Raw genomic sequence first — 18779 nt, 5'->3', positions numbered from 1 at the left:
CAGGAGGATCACAAGGTAGAGCCCAGCCTAGAAACTTAGTGAATTAATAAGACTGTGTCTCAAAAATTGAGAAACAAAGGTGGAAGTTGGGGGTATGTAATTCAATATGAAGACCCTTGGTTCAAGTCCCAGTACTGCAAGATCAAAAACATATTCTTTCCCAGTTCTGGAGCCAGAAATGTACAGTCAAGGTGTCAAGAGGGTCTGCTCTTCTTGACAACTCTGTGGAAGATCTTCCATGGCTCTCCCATCCTCTGGGGAGTGCTGGCATCCTTGGCCTTCCCTAGCCTGTGGGATGTCACCCCAGCCTCTGCCAGGCCTTCACATGGCCTTTCCCCTGTGTCCTCTCCTTACAAAGACTCTCATCACTGGATTTCAGCCCTCACTCACTCATCCTAACTAACCACACCTTCAGAGGTCATATTTCCAAAAAAGGTCACACCTTAAGGTTCTGGGTGGACATAAATTTGGGAGGACACTCTTCCACCAGCACAGCCAGCACCCCCGCTTCTCTGGGCCCCCCAGCTCTTTCCAGGTCTCTGATTCTTAGTGCCATCAGCCAAGTAGTGCTTGAACTTCTTGTCTTGGCCTTGACCCATCTGAGCTGAATTTCAGTTGACACACCTGCTCCTTAGGGGCATGAAGGGGACACACAGTAGTGTCTGTGACATGGCTTGGATGCTGTGCATGCTGCTCCACTGTGACCATCCAGTGGTCCCTGTGAACAGTACTTCAATCCATAAGTTGCCTCACTCCTCCAAGCCCCAGCCCTGTCGTCGCCAAGGTACAGTCCCCAGCTAGCAGCTCGGCAACATTCAGCCAGGCAGGCTGCGTAGTGGGTGCTCTGGTCACGGGGACTCCAGGGGCACCTGTGCACACCAAGGGACCTGGACCTCAAAAAAGGACTCAGGGCAGGTGGTGGCCAAGCCATTCTGGACTTCCCCAGAGAGGGGAGTGGGCTGACAGAGCAACAGAGCAAACTCACTCCGTCCCTGCTGCCCAGGGCCCAGGAAGGGCCATTCCCTCCCATGGACCTGAGTGAGGCCCTATGCACAGCACCCAAAGTCACCCCAGTGGCCTTTTCGATGACCAGAGCCTGCCATCGCTTCCAAGCCTCCCCGATGCTGGCTCAGGCCCACAGGTCAGGGCCCCTCTCTTCCCCTTCTCTCTTCAGAAGAAGAAAAACTTAAATTGCCACAGCTTTCCTGTCATGATCCCCTCATCAAAAGTCACACTGAAACTACCCACAGTTAATTTTTATTTGTAAAATTGCACCGTTTGCCTCCAGTTCCCTTTAGGGAAAGAGCAAAAATGGATCTCATATAAAATCCAAAGTAACACAACAAGAAAGCAGTGGATTTGAAAAGCTCCCTTCTCACCTGCATGTTATCACCTGCCCCTCTCAGCAGGTGGGGTACGGGGAGGAGAGAGGCCCCCTGAGTAAGGCCTCCATGGTGGGGCCTGAGGGCGGCCCAGGTCCTTCCCAGCTCTGGTGAGCCCCTGCAGGAATTGGCACAGCCCCACAGAGGCCCCTTCCTACCCTCCCCAGGATCCCAGCCCCAGAACCTCCTGCACTGGCAGAAAAACATTGAAAAGAGCTGCTGAGGAGGGGTGACTGCAGGGTACTAGCCGGACCAGGTTCTCTCCAGTGTGCCCAGTAATGCCATAAGCAGCAAAGTGCCCGAGACCCTGCCAGTCCTCCAGTCTCGTCAGCAGTGGGGAACCTGGGCACCTGCCTGGAATGGGAGGAGCAGGTCCAAGCCACCACCATTGAGGATGACCCTCAGGAGCCACAGAGTACTAGCCAAGTGGTCTGGGTTACCACACGGAGGGGTTTCTTCAGGTGGACGGTTTTGCATGGCCACACTAACAATGGGTTTAGCTAATAGGTGTGTCCTCATGCCAGGATCACACAGTCCCAGCTTAAGTTCTGAAGAGCAGGATGCTTTCCAGATAGAAGAGAGCAGGGCTGGGGGCTTTGGGAGGTGGGAGCACTGTCCTTGGGGTGGAGTTAGATAAGATGGCCCTATATTGTGCTTCTCTCCCGAGGTGTAGCCTCTTCCTGTGGGGCATTTTCTGTACAGTGAGGGAGGCAGATGAGAGAATAGAGGACAGACCGGAAACTCAGAAGCAGAGAAGCTCCCTCTGGGGGACTCACTGAACAGCTTGGCTCCCCAGGAAGACCTGGGCATTTGTAGCCCCCACAGGTCACCTGGAGGCAGCAAGCAGGGGACTGTAGGGAGCTGAGTTGTGGAGGCCTTGGAGCCTGATACGTGCAACTTACCATGTGGGCCTCACCAAAAGTGACGCCATGATTGCCGTGGGGAGATCACTGCTGGCCTGATGGGCCAAGCTTCTCCCTGGGCCAGATTCCTGCAGACAAAGGTGATTATAAAAGATTATCTTGTTAAGGGGCTGAGGATACAGCTCAGTGACACAGCACCTGCCTGGCAATATCAAAGTCCTGAGTTCGATTCCCAGTCCCCCCTACACACACACACACACACACACACACACACACACACACACACACAAATTGTCCTGCTGAGCAGCTGAGAGCAGCAAAGCTGAGAATCTGCTCCACATCCCATGACCCCTGGAGCATACCCAGGGGCTGTCATGAGCCAGCTGGGTGGCAATAAATCCAGGGTGTCTCTCCCTTCCTCCTCCAGATTGGGCAGCTGGGACTGGGAGGAGGTGGGGGTGGGAAGTGGAAGGTGAGGATGCAGAAGAGGAAGGGAGAAGTCAGTGGTCATCTCAGAACTACAGAGCAAGACCCTGCTCACTGGACTCACATCATCGTGGCTGCCACTTCCTTTCCCAGTAGCGGGTCCTCCGGGAGGTCTGGGGAGAGCGTCATTACCATGGAGATCTGTGCCAGGACAAAGGACCCAGGAGGCTCAGGGCATTTAGCTCATGTCCTCTCCAATCTGCTAGGTCAGGCATTTGCAAAGCATAGAGACTCGTGGGGGATTGAGAGTGGTCTCAGCCTCTGGGCCTCCTGATGCTGCCCTGGACCTCAGTCCCCTTGTGTTTCTGTGCTCCAGGTACCATCTGTTCTGCTTTGACCAAATAAAAGGTCATGGAAACTTTCAATCAGACTAAAGGAATGTCCAGAACGACTCAGAACAGGGTAGCAGAGGCTGCAAGAGGATGCGAAGATGCTTCGCCCCACTAAGCTGTGCCGATGCTGCCCAGTGCCTGAGGATTCCATGGCTGGAAGGATTCCTCTCGCTTAGAGGAACTGCAGGGGCTTGGGCAGAGCCTGGAGGAATGGGGCGTAGAGGAAACGGATGGGATAGTAAGGACAGGGAGGAGGGAGCCATGACCCCCAGCCCTCTGTGACTCCTGCACCCCTGCCTGCCCTCGCTGCCCTCCTTCCCACCCCTGGTGCTTGGCTCCAGACCTGCACACAGCTGTGTGTTTGCTCAGTGAGCGTGGATGGGAGAAACTGAATCCCACTGAGTCAGGAGGACGACTCGCTTTATGAAAGGAAACCAAGGAAAAATCAACAAGAACGGCCCTGGGATGGGTTGAAGGCTGCGGCTGGGGGAAACTGCGTGCTCAATCTGTCCCATTTTGAAATGACTTCTGCGTGCAGAAACCTCGGTCGCATCTCCCTCTGCTCAGTTGCTTTGGAAGCTGCGTACTTAACAGTTAGGGGTGGCAGGAGCTGCTTCTACCCTTCCCAGGGGAGGGGACAGAGGCTGCAGTGTGGCTACCTCGGGGATGAGCTGCCTGGTGCTGGTTAAAGCGGCCCATCCCCTATCCCCCATCCCCCACCAGCCCCTGCCGCAGCCAGAGCAGGTTTGCCTATGAAGTAAAAAAACACTGCCACAGTAATTTGCACACACCAGCAGTGCACCTGCGCATTAGGGCTGGGGTTAGGGCTAGGGGTGAAGGTTAGGGTTACATGTCCTGTCCCTCCCCCTCCTTCCTTCTCTTTCTCTTCTTTCTTTCTTCTTTCCTTTGCAGTGCTTGGGATTGAACCAAGGGCCTTTGCACTGAGCTACTCCTTAGCCCCCTTTTTGAATTTTTATTTTGAGACAGGCAAAGTCTTGCTAAATTGCTTAATTTCCCAGGCTGGGCTTGAATTTGCAATCCTCCTGCCTCAGCCTCCTAGAGTGCTGGGATTACAGGCATAAACCAGCTATGCCTAACTTCCTGCTCTGTTTTAATTTGCACTCCCCACAGAACAGAACATCTTCCTGCCTGAGGTGGTAGAGTGTATTAAGGAGCTCCTGCTTGAGCAAGTGAGCTGGCCACTGCTAAGGGAAGTGCCTCACCAATTTGGGCCTCAGCTTTTCTGGGTGAAAAGACAGGCTGGAAAAAGGAGCACCTGTCCCTGGAGCTGGTGTGAGGCTAAAGGAGGGCTTCAGCGTTGTCCCCAGCCCCAGCCCCAGCCACCTGTGGATGGATGAAGATAATGATGATTTTTCTCCATCTCAGCAAGAGGCCTGGCCTTTCGGTTCCAGGAGCTCTTCGCTTGCTTTCTCTTTTACAATAAGTTTAAAACCCATGCATGCCTGCTGCAAAGGGGCTTTGGGGATAAGATAGCAGCAATGGCGGCACACTGTGAACAAAAGTTTTGTCACTGAAGCGTGCACTTAAAAATGGCTAAACTGGTAAACTCCAAGAGTCTGTCTTTGACCACAGTTTCTAAAACATTATGCAAAGAATTGTACAAAGCAAACTATGAGCCAAGACTAAAACAAACAAGGAACATCTGAGTGACAGAAGTGAAGTACCCAGTGTGCCCTCTTGCCTGTGTGCACACCCCTTCCTCTCGGAGATGGACCGATCTTCTGACCGGGACAGGGTTAGAGGTGCTGGCTCAGCTGTGAGGCTTGCAACCCACTGCAAATTCACTGTGGGACTTTGGGCAAGAACCATAAGCTCTCTGGCTGTCTAGCTCTCCTGGAAAACCTCGTGAGTCCTGCCACTGTGTCCTTAGCCCCTGATTTCCATCAGCACACCATGGTTCCTTCTATGAGCATGTATGTGATGTGATTTAGGATTCACCTGCTTTTCTGTAATATAATATTAAAATAAGTTTATGTGTCATGACTACACACAAGGGTACAGTGATGTGTCTACTCCCTAGGTGCCAAGTGGGAGGGGTAGGAAGGGTCCTGGTCTGCAACTAAGCTTCTCCATCAAAAATCCACAAAGTGTGTATCTGTGGGTCCCCTCAAGGCAGGGCAGGGATGTGAGGAGGGTTGGAGGGGGATGCTCAGGGTTTGGGGCCAGGAAAACAGGAGAAAATAAAAGGAATATCCTGAGATTGCAGAGAAAATGAGTTTGGGAAGAAGGACGGCCGGTCCCACACAGTTCTGTTCACCTTTGCTTTTGCCTTTTCCTGGTAGACAACACTCCAATGCCCAGCCACTGTGAGGGCAGCGCACCCTCTCTGGCCAGGCCTCAGGACAGCGCACTTTGCAGCCAGGCTCCCTGACCCTCTGTGAGCAGAAGCAGCTCAGGCACCCAGATGCAAGATGGCAACTGATTGTGATTCTCTCTCTTTTCTCTTTTCTTTTCTTAGAGAGCCCAGAGTGCCTCGGGGAAAATTGGCTGAATAAAAGGTATAAAGACTTTTTCTCTTTTTCCTGAATAGTTTTTGACAGATATGCGCATGTTGAACATCTTGAGAGCTGCTGTATTGAATGCAAGGAGTTCCTGGGGTAACACACACACACATACACCCCGCACCTGAGGGAAGAGAGGGTTGGGAGATGGGAGGGAAGTGTCATTGAGCACCTCCAGGACACTTCTGTGGCATCGCCACTCACATTTCCTAGGGGACAGGTGCAAAATGTGCTGGGGAAGGCAGGACTGGGGGCCACAGGGAACAAGGAGTTTGTTTTAGGAAACTCCAGATAGCTTCAGAAGCAGCAATGATTTCTTCCTGCTCCTGTCCACCCCGCCCCCTCCCTGAGTCCTCTCCACACTACCAGCCGATCCCCAGGTACTAGGTGCATGGTTGCCCATCTCCTAGACAGCAGGGTCTTAGGACCTCAAAGGCAGCCCCGGGGTCACTGGTCCAGATTTGTTCCCCTCCCTACATGGCCTGGTCCCCTCTGAGTGGACACTGATGCCATCAGCTCAGGTCCCAGAGTGGACTTACTGGGAGTACTGGACATTGCTGACCAGAGCTTATATATCACAATGTCCCTTGAAGCCCACCCCACACACACACACATACATATAGCCCACCAGCAACTCATCTCCTCTATGGATTTGCCTGCAGTTTTATTTTGAGGGCTGATGATACAAATAGCATAGATTTATTGTGAAAAAAATCAGAACACACACATTGTGATCCTCAGCCCCAGCTGGTTTCTACCTGGCAGAGCTTTTGGGCCATAGGTAGTGTCCTGGTCCATCTGCGCTGCTACAGTACGATAATTAAAGCTGGGGGATTGAAGATGAACAGAAACTTGATGTTATGGGAACACGGGAAGTCCAGCACCATAGTGAGAGTGTCCTGCGAAGACATCATCATGTAGGGGAGGGAGGGACAGTAGGGGAGGCCAGTCTTGTGCTTTCACAAGGGCACATCCTCCCACCCTGAGGGTACAGCCCTGCTGGCCTCACCAGCTCTGATCACAGTTCCTAACACAATGAAGTTTTAACTGGCATTGCAGAGGGTTCTTCCACATGACAGGTGTGTGAGCAGGGCAGCACAGTGCTTCCCGAACATGAAGTGAGAGGATCTGCTGGGTTGGGGAGCGGGATGTCTTAGCCAAGCACTGGAAGTTTCCACGGGTGATCTCTGGTGCTGTGTTTGGCTCAGGCTGCCCTTGGTTCAGACAACATAGCCTGGAGGTTGAGTTGTGCAGGGAGATCCTGTCCTGGGATGCACAGGAGGGTCACCCAGGCAGTCTGTAGGCAGGACGCCAGCCCAGGGCGCCCTATTCCACCTGCTTCTTGGTGGAACCTGGGCTTGGGCTCTGCACACTGGCTTTCCATCATGATGGAGACAGAGAGCTGAGACCAGTGAGACCTCTCCATGTGGCCTCAGTCATCCCAGAGTGGCCACCCATTCCATCAGTGATGGATAGTTTTCCATGGGAGGAGACAGAGGGTTTGGCTGCTGGTGGCTTCCTACTCTCATCAAGTATTGAAACCAGGCCTGTTTCACCCAACAGACCCTTGGGGCAAGCCCACATATGGAACAAAGGGACCATTTGTCCTCCGAGAAGACATTTATCAGACTTGTGTGCCTGTATTATTTAAACAGTTTTAGTAAACTATGTGGACTAAAAAAAACCACCAGGCATGTGCCATCTGATAAGATTGAGTCCACGTCTATACAGTTGCGGAGATGGCCACAGTGATGATAACAGTGCACCCACCACTCCTCCAGGCTCTCCTGCTTCACAATCTCTTCCTCCACCATCTCCTCAGCACAGAGCAGCCAGCCCACACCTGCTCTGCTCACTGTAAATACACTGTATTTTCTACAGTTTTATATAAATAGAATCACGCCATATGTACTTTCTTCGTTGTTTGGCTTCTCTCACTGGCAGCATGGTTTTGAGTTCTGTTGATGGTGCCGTGTCTATAAATAGCTGGCTCCTGCTTGCTGCTGATGGAGCTCCATGCCACAAATCTGTGCTAACGTGTTGATCCGTTTACTCCTTGAAGGATGTCTGGGTGGTTTCCAGTTGGGGGCGATTACAAGGAAAGCTTGCGTGAATACTTGTGTGCAAGTCTGTGGAGTAACAACTTTCTCTCCTCTTGGAGTGAAACACGGCTGGGGCTTCTGGTAAGCACGTGCTTACCTCCGAATTCCCACCAGCCTCGTGCTTGAGGAGCTGTTGTGTATTTACCTGTACCAGCGCTCCAAGCTGCTGGCCTTAACAATTCCAGCCATCCTCTGGATACCGGGGAACGAAACTCCCGGCCTACTAGGTGTTCGGTACGAGTTCGTGTTCTCTAAAATTGAAGAATGAATTTTAGGAACAACAGAGGTTAAGAGCAGAACATATTTACTGAGAGAAAGAAAGCTTCTGTCTGAGAGACAGACAGAAGGGGTCCCAAGTGGGTTGCCAGGGACTCTGTCTTTTCCAGGGACTTTATAGAACAAAACCACAAAGTGAGGCGGGTCCAAGGTGGGGAAAACATGGGAACTCGCAAGGTGGGCATGAGGTGGGACGGAACTATAGCCAACCAATAAAATTAATTGCTCAGGTAAGTTGATTAAATCAGGGACAAATGGGGAAGCCAGTCACATAGCAAGTGAGCACGCATACAGAGCAGTGACTCTTCCCTAGGACTTTGGGATGGTGACTCCTGGCTTTCTCTAAACAGAGACCTATTTAGAATAGTAATCCTTGGGGCTGGGGATTTAGCTCAGCGGCATAAGCACCTGCCTTGCAAGCAGGTGGTCATGAGTTCAATCCTCAGTACTGATAAAAAGGAAAAAGACAAAAAAAAAAAAAAAAAGATTAGAATAGTAATCCTTAGGATGTGGGTATATTTGTTTGATCTTTTGTCTTGAGGTCTGGCCCTCAGAAGAAGGTGTCTGTCTCCCCTACTGTTGCAAAGTATCTGGTCTTCTGCACTGGCTTCCTCGAGGGCAAGCCCTGTCTGACTGCCTCTAATATTTCTATCTATCTCAGCTGCCTGTAACACTACTACATGTGTCGTGGGAAACTGTATTTCTCCAATGACTAATCATGTTAAGAATCTGTTCTTGTAGTTACCTGACATCCTTAGGACTTCTTTGATGAAGTGTGCTCTGTTCAAAGAAAGTTATGTCAGTTTTTAAAATTGAAATGTTTCTTTTGTTTATTGTTGAGTTTGGGAAGTTCTTTACACATCCTTGATAAAAGTTCTTTGTCAGATATGTGCTTTGCAAATATTTTCTTCTCATTGGTTTGTCTTCATTGTCATAATGGCATCATTTCCAAAGCAAAACTTTTTAATTTGGTAAAGTCCAGTTAATCAACTTGTACTTTGTGGATCATGCTTTTGATGTTGTATCTAAGAAATCTTAGCCCAACCCAAGGTCACAAAGAGTGTATTGTCTAAATCTTTCTTCCAGCCATTTGAACAGTTTTAGATTTTACATTTAAATCTGAAATTTACCTTGAGTTAACCTTGTGTATGGCATAGGATATGGACTGATTTCATTTCCTGCATGTAGATTTGCAGTGATTTCACTATTGCTAAGAGAAAGGGAAGGGAAGGGAAGGGAAGGGAAGGGAAGGGAAGGGAAGGGAAGGGAAGGGAAGGGAAGGGAAGGGAAGGGAAGGGAAGGGAAGGGAAAGGAAGGGAAGGGAAGGGAAAAGCCTCCTGGAACTTTAGACCAAGTTCATATTGAATGTACAAATCAGTTTTGAAAAATCTTAAAACCTTTGAAGCCTTTGGACTCATAAGAAGATCTGACTTTGCATTTGTTACAACTTTGTTAATTTCTCTCAATGGTTTGCAGTTTTCAGTGTATGGGTATGTCAGATTTATTCATAAGTATTTAATATGTTAATTCTATCTTATACAATCTTTTCTTTCAATTTCTGATTGCTGCTTTGTACAAAAATAAAATAGATTTTGTTGTGTATATTGATCTTATATCGTGCAACTTTGCTAAGCTCACTAGTTCTAGTAGCTTTTTGTAGCTCCTGTCAGATTTTCTGCATAAATGACCATGTCGTCTGTGAGTAAAGAGAGTTATACTTCTTTCTTTCCAGTCTAGACGTACTCTATTTCTTTTCCTGGCCTCATTTCTCTGGCTGGAATTTCCAGCACAGCATTAAATAAGAATAATGAGGGCAGACATGCTAGTTTTGTTCTCGATTTTAAAATCTTTAGCTATTACATACGATGTTAACTGTAGTTTTTTTGGTAGACATCGTCTATCCCATGTTCCCGTCTAACATTAAGTTTGGTGAGAGTTTTTATCAAGAATGGATGTCAGAGCCGGGTGTGGTGGCTCATGCCTATAATCCCAGCACTCGGGAGGCTGAGGTGGGAGGATCGTTGCGAGTTCAAGACCAGCCTGGGCTACAAAGTGAGCTCAAGGCCAGCCTGAACTGCATGACGAGACCCCGTCTCAAAAAAGGACAAAAAAAAAATGAATGTAGAATTTTCCTGTGTCTATAGAAATGATCCTATGATTTTTCAGCATGTTAATTTGATGATTTGCATTGGTTGACTTTCAGGCTTTAATCTATCATTAGTTAAGTCTGTGGTCTCATTTTTTTCTACTTGTTCTTTATTTTCCTTTTCCTATCTTTAGCATTCCTTCTCAAATTATTCCATTTTATCTTCATCCTTGACCTTTAAACTAGAGCTCTCTGCTGTTACTTTGATAATTACTTTGAAGTTTATAGTATAAGCAAATACAGTCTCCCTTCAAATGATATGAATATTTCCATTGCTATCTTTATCATGTGTTTTAATTATATGTTGTAAACTTTACAGTATGTGGTTACTATTTTTGCTTAGTTGGTTATGAAGAAATTAAGTAAAAAGAGAAAAGTTGACATATTTACCAATACAGTTAGCATTTCAATGGTCTGTGTTCCTTAGCACCAATCCACATTTATATCTATCGCCAAAACCTTTCTACCTGAAGTGCCTGCTTTAATAACCCTCATAGTGCAAGTCTGCTAGTAGTAAATTCCTTCAGCTTTTGCACAGCTCAAGTCTGTCGTGCAGCTTTTGGTTTTGAAAGACATTTTAGCTGGATATAGAATTTGAGGTTGATCGCTCTGTTTTCTTTCGGTACTTCAGAAGTGTTGCTGTGGCATCTTTTAGTTTGCCTGGTTTCAGTGCCTGTCACATTTTTATCTTTGTGCCTCAGTACATGGCGTGCCTTTCCTACTGTTAAGATTTTCTCTTTGTTACTGGTTTTAAGCAGTTTGATTGTGATTTGTTTAGGTGTCATTTGCTCCAAGTTTGTTGGGTTTGGGCTTGTTGAGTTTCTTGGGTCTGTGGGTTTTTAGTTTTTATCACATTTTGTAACATGTTCATCCATTATTTCCTCAAATATTTCTTCCGTCTTCCACTCCTTTCAGAGACTCCCAAATACATCTATATTAACTTGAAATTGTCCCGCAGTTTGCTGGTGCCCTTTTCAACTGTATAAATCATTTTTTCTGTGTATTTCATTTGGAATGTTTTCTATTTTTTCTCCAGTTCACTAATCATTGCCCCACAGTGTTTAATCTGCCATTAATCCCATCAAATGTAAATTTTCCATCTCAGACATAGTTTATATCTCTACAAGTTCATTTTGGGATTTTTAAAAATAATATTAGATCAACTTAACTTTTAAACATATGGAATGAGACACATAATCATTGTTTTAATATCTTCATCTGCTAACTCTGTCTGTGTCAGTTATGGTTCAGTTTCAAATGATTGATATTTCTCATTTGGTGTTACATTTCTCTGCCTCTTTGCATGCCTGCTAATCTTTGATTGGATGTTGGACATTGTAGATTTTACCTGTTGGGTGCTGTGTACTTTTGCGTACCTGTAAATATTCTTGAGCTTTGTGCTGGGATGCAGTTAAATTACTTGGCACAGGTTTGATTCTTGCAGTCCTGACTTTTCAAGCTCTTAGTTGGGCCTAGGGCTGTGTTTATTCTGAGTCGGATCATTCCTACTATTAAGAGGAAACTCTGCATAGTCTACCCAAGCCCCAAGAATTGTGAAGCACGCCAGTGTCACTGTAACTGGTTTGGATACGACGGTCACCAGTCCCATGCAGGTGCTGGGCGCTGGTTCCTCTAATCTTTGCAGGTGGTTTCCACCTTGGCCGTGGTAGTTTGTAGTTTCCTCCGGTGCATGTGCTGAACAGTACCCAGCTGAGTGCTCTGTGAGGACTCTCTAGATTCCCTCTTCTGTGCAGCTCAGTCTTCCTCAGGACTCTATTTGGCAATTTAAGGATCTTGGTCCCCCACTGCCACCAGCTTTATCTCAACAGGGTGTGTCCTGGACCTTTCAGGCATGGCAGATTAAACACTGCAGAGCAGTGATTAACGAACTGAAGAAAGAATAGAAAGAAAACTTTCTCAAGATAGTCAGCCGTGGAGTTGGGGGGGCTCCTCCGAGTCATCCCCCAACCTCTCTGCAGTGCCTCACCTCCAGGGCCCTGCCAGCTCCTCTTTGGTCTGTTGTCACTGTCCCAGGTAAGAGGCTGTTGCAGTCCCTGCTTCTCCAACCTGACGGAAAGAGGAAACTTCTCTTTCTTTCCACTGATCTGTCCGTGCGGTGATAGCTGGGCCTGGTGGAACACATGTGCACGCACACACATCCCTGACAGGCACCACCACTTAAATATGTCACCATATGTCCTGGTCATCCCCAGCTTAGTCCCCAGGGAGAGCCACTGAGGAGGGATGTTGGAGGCTAAAGCTGTCCGTCCTCTTATTACAGGCTCCCTGCTTCACCACAGCTGGGCCACTCTTGTCCTTTATCCAGCCACAGCATGACAAGGACTGTCACCCTATTTGGTCCTCACCCCAGGCTATAAAGCAACCAGGAGTAGCGCTGCCACCCTGTCCTACAGATGAGGAAACTGAGGCTCAGAACACACCCAGGCTCACATCGTGTGTGGCCAAGGCAAGACTGCCTTGGGAAATGGGAGCACCAGGCAGCCGGCACCCACACCCTGGTTGTCCAGGGCTGAGAACAGCCTCAGAAGAGAGTGGGCATTTCCTGGGTTGGATTCTGAGCCCTCCCCTCCTGGGCCACCTCCCATCAGACAGAGGGAGCTCACTGCCCAACGTGAGATCCAGGGGACTCAGGCTTCCTGCTGGCCCAGGTCCTGGGCCTACAAGAGAACACATCTACTGCCAATGTCGTTGGCTATCCAAGTCTGGGGACCCCAAGGCCCCTGTTACGGTAGAGTGTTTGAAATGACACTGATGGCAGGAGCTCTTTGGTGCGGATCCGTGTTCGTGTCCGGACTAGAGCATCAGGTGTGTGTGTGGAACGGTGCAGTTCCCACAACTGTGGACAGTAGAGGGTTAACACAAACTCGAGCCCATTTCTGACTGAGGCCAAAGCTGGTTGGCCCACACCAGGGATGCCACATGGGCACTGCCTGCTGGAAAAAGCAGTTCCCAGGCCCTCACAGTCTGCATCGCAGAACATCAGAGCGTCCCTGGTGCTTCTTCTGCATTCCATGCATCTCAGGCTGGATGGTTGTGCTGTACGTGGAGGGAGTGGGGCATTAGCCACCAGGGCTGGGATTGGAAGGCAGTCAGGGAGGAGGTGATGCGTGCTTGTGCATGTGTGTGAAAGCACAAAATCCTGAGTCTGTGTTTTCCCCAGAGTATTAATTGCCACTGGAGAGGAGGCTTGTCTGGGCATGTTCCACCTGGCCAGAGTAATTTATCACTGGCTTTTTGCGAACGGGGAGGCGGGTCACGCACAGTGCAGAGAACAGCAGCCCACCTGCTTGGAGTAGATGCCGCCAGCCCACAGTGCAGGCCAGAGCTGGGCAGGAGGAGGTGAGGCAATGGCCTCTACAGAGCCCTAGTAAAGCCCAGAGCAGCTCAGTGGGCGAAGCTGTCCATCCCTCGGTAGTGGAGGGAGGCATAGGAAATGGGAGCACCAGGCAGCCGGCACCCACACCCCAATGCTCCTGACCCCACAGGACTTTCATAAGGCACTCGGGTCCTCAAAGCAGACACTCTGTCCCTATGGGTGGCTAAAAAGTATAGCTCTGCACTCAACACTGAGTGACCTAAGGTCCCTGGCAAGCTGACAGGTATCACTCGGGACCTCCTTGGCCCTAGCATGACCAGATGGGATGTAATAACTGAGAGTCCAGGAACCTGCCTGCCCCTGCTTCTGGGTTCTCCTGACCCTCATCTGGACAGCAAGGCCACTGCCTATGTCCCTAGAGGGCTGGTCAGGATTATCTTGGGCACTTTGTTTCTGCCCTCCCAGCATCACTCCTGTGGTCTGGGGTGAGTTAGAGAGCAAAAGCATCACAAGGAGGTAGCCACTGCCCATCCCCCTACCCAAGACACCAAGCAGGGCCTATGGCTGCTCCTCCCCGAAGGGAGAGTCAAGGCAGCATGGGTGGCTGTGCATCTTGTGTGCTGTGAACACACGCCACATGCTTGGACATGTGACACAGAACTGGTCCCTGCCCAGTGTGCTGGCGCTCTAGCAGACAGCCACCCTCCCCTCCAGCAGGTGCACAGGATCTCTGACATCTGGTGATCATCTCTTCCCAGCCTGTGGGACAGAGGACACCAGCAGGGAAGAAAAGCCGAGCCTCAGATTCACACAGACTGCAGGCCTCTGTGATGTTCTCTGGCACACGGAGCTGGTGGTCTCACCCCAAACCAAAGAGACACCCCATGTTCCTTTGGCACTGTCCAGTCTTCCAGCTGGTGGGCAAGGCAGATGGGCTGCGAGGAAGGGAATGTGGCAATCCTACTTAACCTAAAGAGAAACCAAGGCTCAGAGAGGTTAAGTCATTTGCTCACAGCCATCCAGCTGCCAGCAGCTGGGTCAGAAGGTGAGCCAACACTGAGCAGGCTCTCCTGCCCCTGTTGCAGTCCCCAACACCAGCTGTCCTTTTGGTCCTGGCAGGGGTGATCCCTGACCATGCTGATCAGCCAAGAAGCAGGTCTACTCCCCGTTGGGCACCCAGTCTTGAGAAACCCATGGGTCATGAGGCCCATCTTTAGACACGACCCCCCCTCTTTTGAAGGAATGTGCTTCTGGCGGTGTTGGTGATCCCTTACATTTTAAAGCCCAAGCTGCAGGGTGACTCCTCTCTGTTCCAAATCCTCCTGTGACTGGGAGTTCTCTTGGAGAAAGGCCCAAATCTTCACAACACCCTCCCATGTGAAACCTCTTATGATCTGATGCCATTACTCTTCTGACCTGCACCCTCACTGTTCCCACTTTGCCCCATTACTTCAGCCACTGGGTGACCTTGCCCACTGCCTGAAAGCCAGATGCCTCCCCATGATAGGGCCAAGGCCTGGAACCCCTGTGCTGGAAACTTCTCCCCAATACCAGAGGGCTCCTTCCCTCACTCACTCAGTCTGGCCTGGCACTACAGTCAGGCCCTCTCTAGTGATCACAGATCCCACCTCTTCTGTCCCAGTATTTTAGTTACTTCTTACTTGTTGCTGAGACAAAATACCTGAAGCCCAAAGTTGGGGAAGGAAAGGTTTATTTCTTACAGTTTTTGGAGGTTTCAGCCCATACTCGGCTCCAAGGCAGGGTGACATGGCTGGGCCGCAGTTCATGGCGGCTGCAAACGGCAAGGAGGAAACAGGCCAAAGAGCAAGACACACCTTCTTCCTGCCATTACATTACCCTGGCTCTACCCCTAAGCCAGGGTAGCACTCACACCCCCAATCCAAGCACTAAACAATGAACCAATCACAAATGCATAATGCAAATGTATGAGGCCTGGGGGGCCACCCACATCAAACCATGACACCCAAGTCTCTCCCCCATTCTCACAGACCCCTCCTTTTCTTCCCAGGCCCCTCCCCTTGCCCTCACAAACCCCTCCTCTTCCTTCCTAGGCCTCTGCCCCCTGCCCTCACAGACCACTCCCCTTCCTTCTCAGGCCCTTTCTCTGTCCTCACAGACTCCTCCTTTTCCTTCCCAGTCTCCTCCCCACTCCTCCTTCCCTACCTCCCAGATCCCCTCCTGCCAGGTAGGACCCATTCTGTTCTTTCCACCATCCACGCTGTGGCTTCCAACATTGGAGATCACTTTCTTGTGTCCCGTGTTTGCTGATCACCCCACCCCCCAGCGACCCTGTGGCTGGCACTCCACAAGCATGCACCCTGGCTACTGATGCAGAAGGGACCTCGAAGCATCCAGTTCCACCCAGCATCCCCTCAACTGCTGGGCCTGGCCAGTTCCAGAGGCACTGACCTGCTGTCCAACTGGCCTCTTGGCTCCCAAGGAGGCCTAGAGCCAGTCCAGCAGCCATGCACCCAAGCTGTGCACTCTGCAATACTGATGGGGAGGTGGTCAGTGTGGGAACTTTAAACACAGCATCCCTCTTCAATGAACCTGCCCATGGGAACCTGCCCAAAGCAGATAAGGCCACACTCAGGCTGCCGCGTGGACTTGAGAGGCTGTTTTATATAAGGACTGTCCACTGAAGAGACTAGAACAGCATTCAGAATGGTTCGCAAGGCCGTGTCCCAAGAGCACCGGCTGCTGAGGAGCTTCTGATGATGCGCGCCAGGCTCTGTCCCCACACCTATTCGAGTCACGATCTGTGTCGGTGACTTATGTAAGCATCTGTAGGCATGGAGATCAGGTTCTGGCCAATCTAAAGCTGAAAGGAATAACTAATCGTTTGCCTCGTTTACTGGTTGGGGCTGGAGATGAAATTTAACTAAATGTAGTAAGAACAAATATGAAATCTCGCTTGTCAGTCCAAAAATACTATTCTGGTGAGTACAGCAGAAGGGTTGGAGGCTTTGATCAGTACATTAGGGTGAACAGGGAACTCATCCAGCCCAGAGCACTGTGGTAAGGAAGGTGTAAACCAGGAGTGTCCCACCTGCGCCGAGGGTACGGTCACCCAGAACATGAGCGGCTGTCCTCGAAAGCTGAGTTCAGCACCTTCCTGGCAGGGTAAGGTAAGCTTGAGCCTCATCAGCCATGCTCAGAGCCACCGGGTAACTTTGGGTTTACTCTGATGTCCCTGGTATGGGCCAGGGTTCTCGAAGCTGAGGGGACAGGCAGGGTGGAGGTTCCCAAGGGAATGGCCTTGGGTACTGGTACCAGGTACCCAGAGCAGGAAAGCACTACCGGGCTGACTACAGAAGACAGCAGTGCAGAGCTAAGATCAGGGGTGAGGCCAGAGGGGATGGGCATCAGCCTGCCTGAGGGAGGACAGCGGACCAGCCAGGAGTGGGCACCTAACATCCCCTCGGGCAGGGGCCACAGAGGGACCTCCTGTGGCCTGGAAGGGAGGGGGCTGGGGACTCCCAAAGGCTCCTGAAGGCAGATCATGCTTTAGTGGCCACTGTATGTCACTGCTTAGGAAAGAAGGACGAGCCTGTCCTGCACCACCGTAAATCAGGACAGACAATGCAAAAGGAGTCAGAGGATGGGACTCTGCCTGCCTTCCCTGCCCCCGGCCTGCCCCCGGCCTGCCCCTGCCCCTGCCTCTGCCTCTGCTCCTTCCGCCCCTCCAGGCTCTGCAGAGGTGCATCCCCCTCTCTCTGTGCGCCCTCCCTGCTGCTGAATTATTGAGAGCAGTTTGCTTTATGGCTGTGCTAGAGGGGCACTGCAGCAGAGCAGCGAGCTCAGAGCAAGTCACGGCTCCAGGGGATCTCGACAGGCCTGAGCCTGCCTACCCAGAATCCCCCAAAGGAGGAGCATCCTCTAGCATCCCCTGCTACCTCCTGAATCCTTGTTTATTAGTAACTATCAACATACAAAATGAAGGGGCATCCTCCTCTGGTCTGGTGCTACCAGCCTGAAAGGATGTGGATTGAATTTGTGACACATGCCATTGCTTGGTCTAGGGGCAGGATTGGGACTCCTCTAAGGCTCTGGTTAGTCCCCCTGCCACTTCTGTGGCTGCGGTGGACGTGGCCTGCCTGTGCGGGTCACTGTGTGTACTGCTGCAGCACACATATGGGGTGAGCAGCGTGTGGGTACATGTGCCTGTGCTGCTGTGCAGGCCATTCTGGTGCACTGGCGCAGGAACTTGTGTGCAGGCAGCTCTGGGTCCTTTGCGCATGTGCCGTAGGTGTGTACTTGGAGAAGGAAGCCCCACTAGGAAGGTGGATTTTCTGGAACAGGGAAAGTGCAGCCACCCAGATGCACAGTTTACCCGGGAGCAGCAGGCTGAGTGGGCAGGGAAGGGACCCCCACCTGCACCCCTCAGAGGAGCAGCAGGTGAAGCCCATCCCTGTCGTTTGAGCCTTTCAGAACTGTGTCCCCAGGACACTGGGCTCAGGAGAGTCCTGGGCCACAGGGGGAACTGCTGCTTCCTCTGGGGAGCCCTGCACCCCACCCTCCCTGTAAAGTGGACCTTCTCATGCTCAGCAGCAGGCAAGTTTGCTCCTTATAGGCACTGCTGGGCACCAGCCAGGGTGCCTGCCCCAGACACAGCTGTGTGATTGAGCACTCTCCTTTGCTGTCAGTGCGAACTGACCTGTGGTGTATGCCGGAAGGGAGGAGGGGACAGAGTGGCCGCTGTCATCCCCGAAGGTTTTCTCAGCCCAAAGCCCAGCTCCCTAGGACCTCTGACCATTGTGTTCCCAATGTGGCCCTAGTGGGGACCCAGGGTGCCCACCAAACTGTACCTCTTCATTCTCCTCAACTCTTCCTCCGAGCCAGGACGGTGGGGTGGTGACAGGCGGCCCCTCCAAAGCTGAGCACCAGCCTGTATGCTTCCACCCACCTCACCCAGTCCCCTTCCAGAGAAGGGAAATGTGGAGCTGCGTGAAAGAGGAGGCCACCACCTGCAGCCACTTCTGCAGGAGAGAGTGAGGCCTGGTGACCCCAGCAGCCACCATGCCACTGGCCCCTGAGCCTGCTTCCCTCACTGAAACAAATGAGAACCACTGAAAGAATGGCTTGCTTTGTTCTCTGCCGGCAGTGGGCAGCGTCCCCAGGACAGTCTAGTGGAGGGGCTCCCACCTAGTTCTGCACCTGAGTCCCTGTGGGTTTTGCCTGGCCTGGGACAGTGAGCACAAGAGCAGCCAGCTCCTGATCCTTCTGCAGGACTGAGAAGGAATCCCAGGCCCCGGAAGGTCACACCTCTTAGCCCCGGCCCCAGGGCTAATCAGAAAGGCAGCCAATCCCCT

General features: G+C 51.0%; 1 protein-coding gene across 2 annotated transcripts in view; it reads left to right on the top strand.

Annotated features, from left to right (window-relative positions):
• Positions 1-18779, top strand: part of Rbfox3 (RNA binding fox-1 homolog 3) — a 391380-nt gene that overhangs the window by 268545 nt on the left and 104056 nt on the right. Inside the window, exon 4 of one of the 2 annotated variants that reach the window (XM_005001422.3) lies at positions 5543-5582. The exons of the other annotated variant lie outside the window; for it this stretch is intronic. The gene's annotated coding sequence lies outside the window, so the exon portion shown is untranslated. The remainder of the gene's footprint in view (positions 1-5542; positions 5583-18779) is intronic. 2 annotated transcript variants of the gene reach the window in all.

The sequence above is a fragment of the Cavia porcellus genome, unplaced genomic scaffold (assembly GCF_034190915.1).
Source record: "Cavia porcellus strain 051 isolate PalLab524CR breed Dunkin Hartley unplaced genomic scaffold, mCavPor4.1 scaffold_32, whole genome shotgun sequence".
Classification (NCBI taxonomy): Eukaryota; Metazoa; Chordata; class Mammalia; order Rodentia; family Caviidae; genus Cavia; species Cavia porcellus.
The sequence above is the reverse complement of the archived record's forward strand: the minus strand, read 5'-3'. Positions and strand labels throughout refer to the sequence as shown.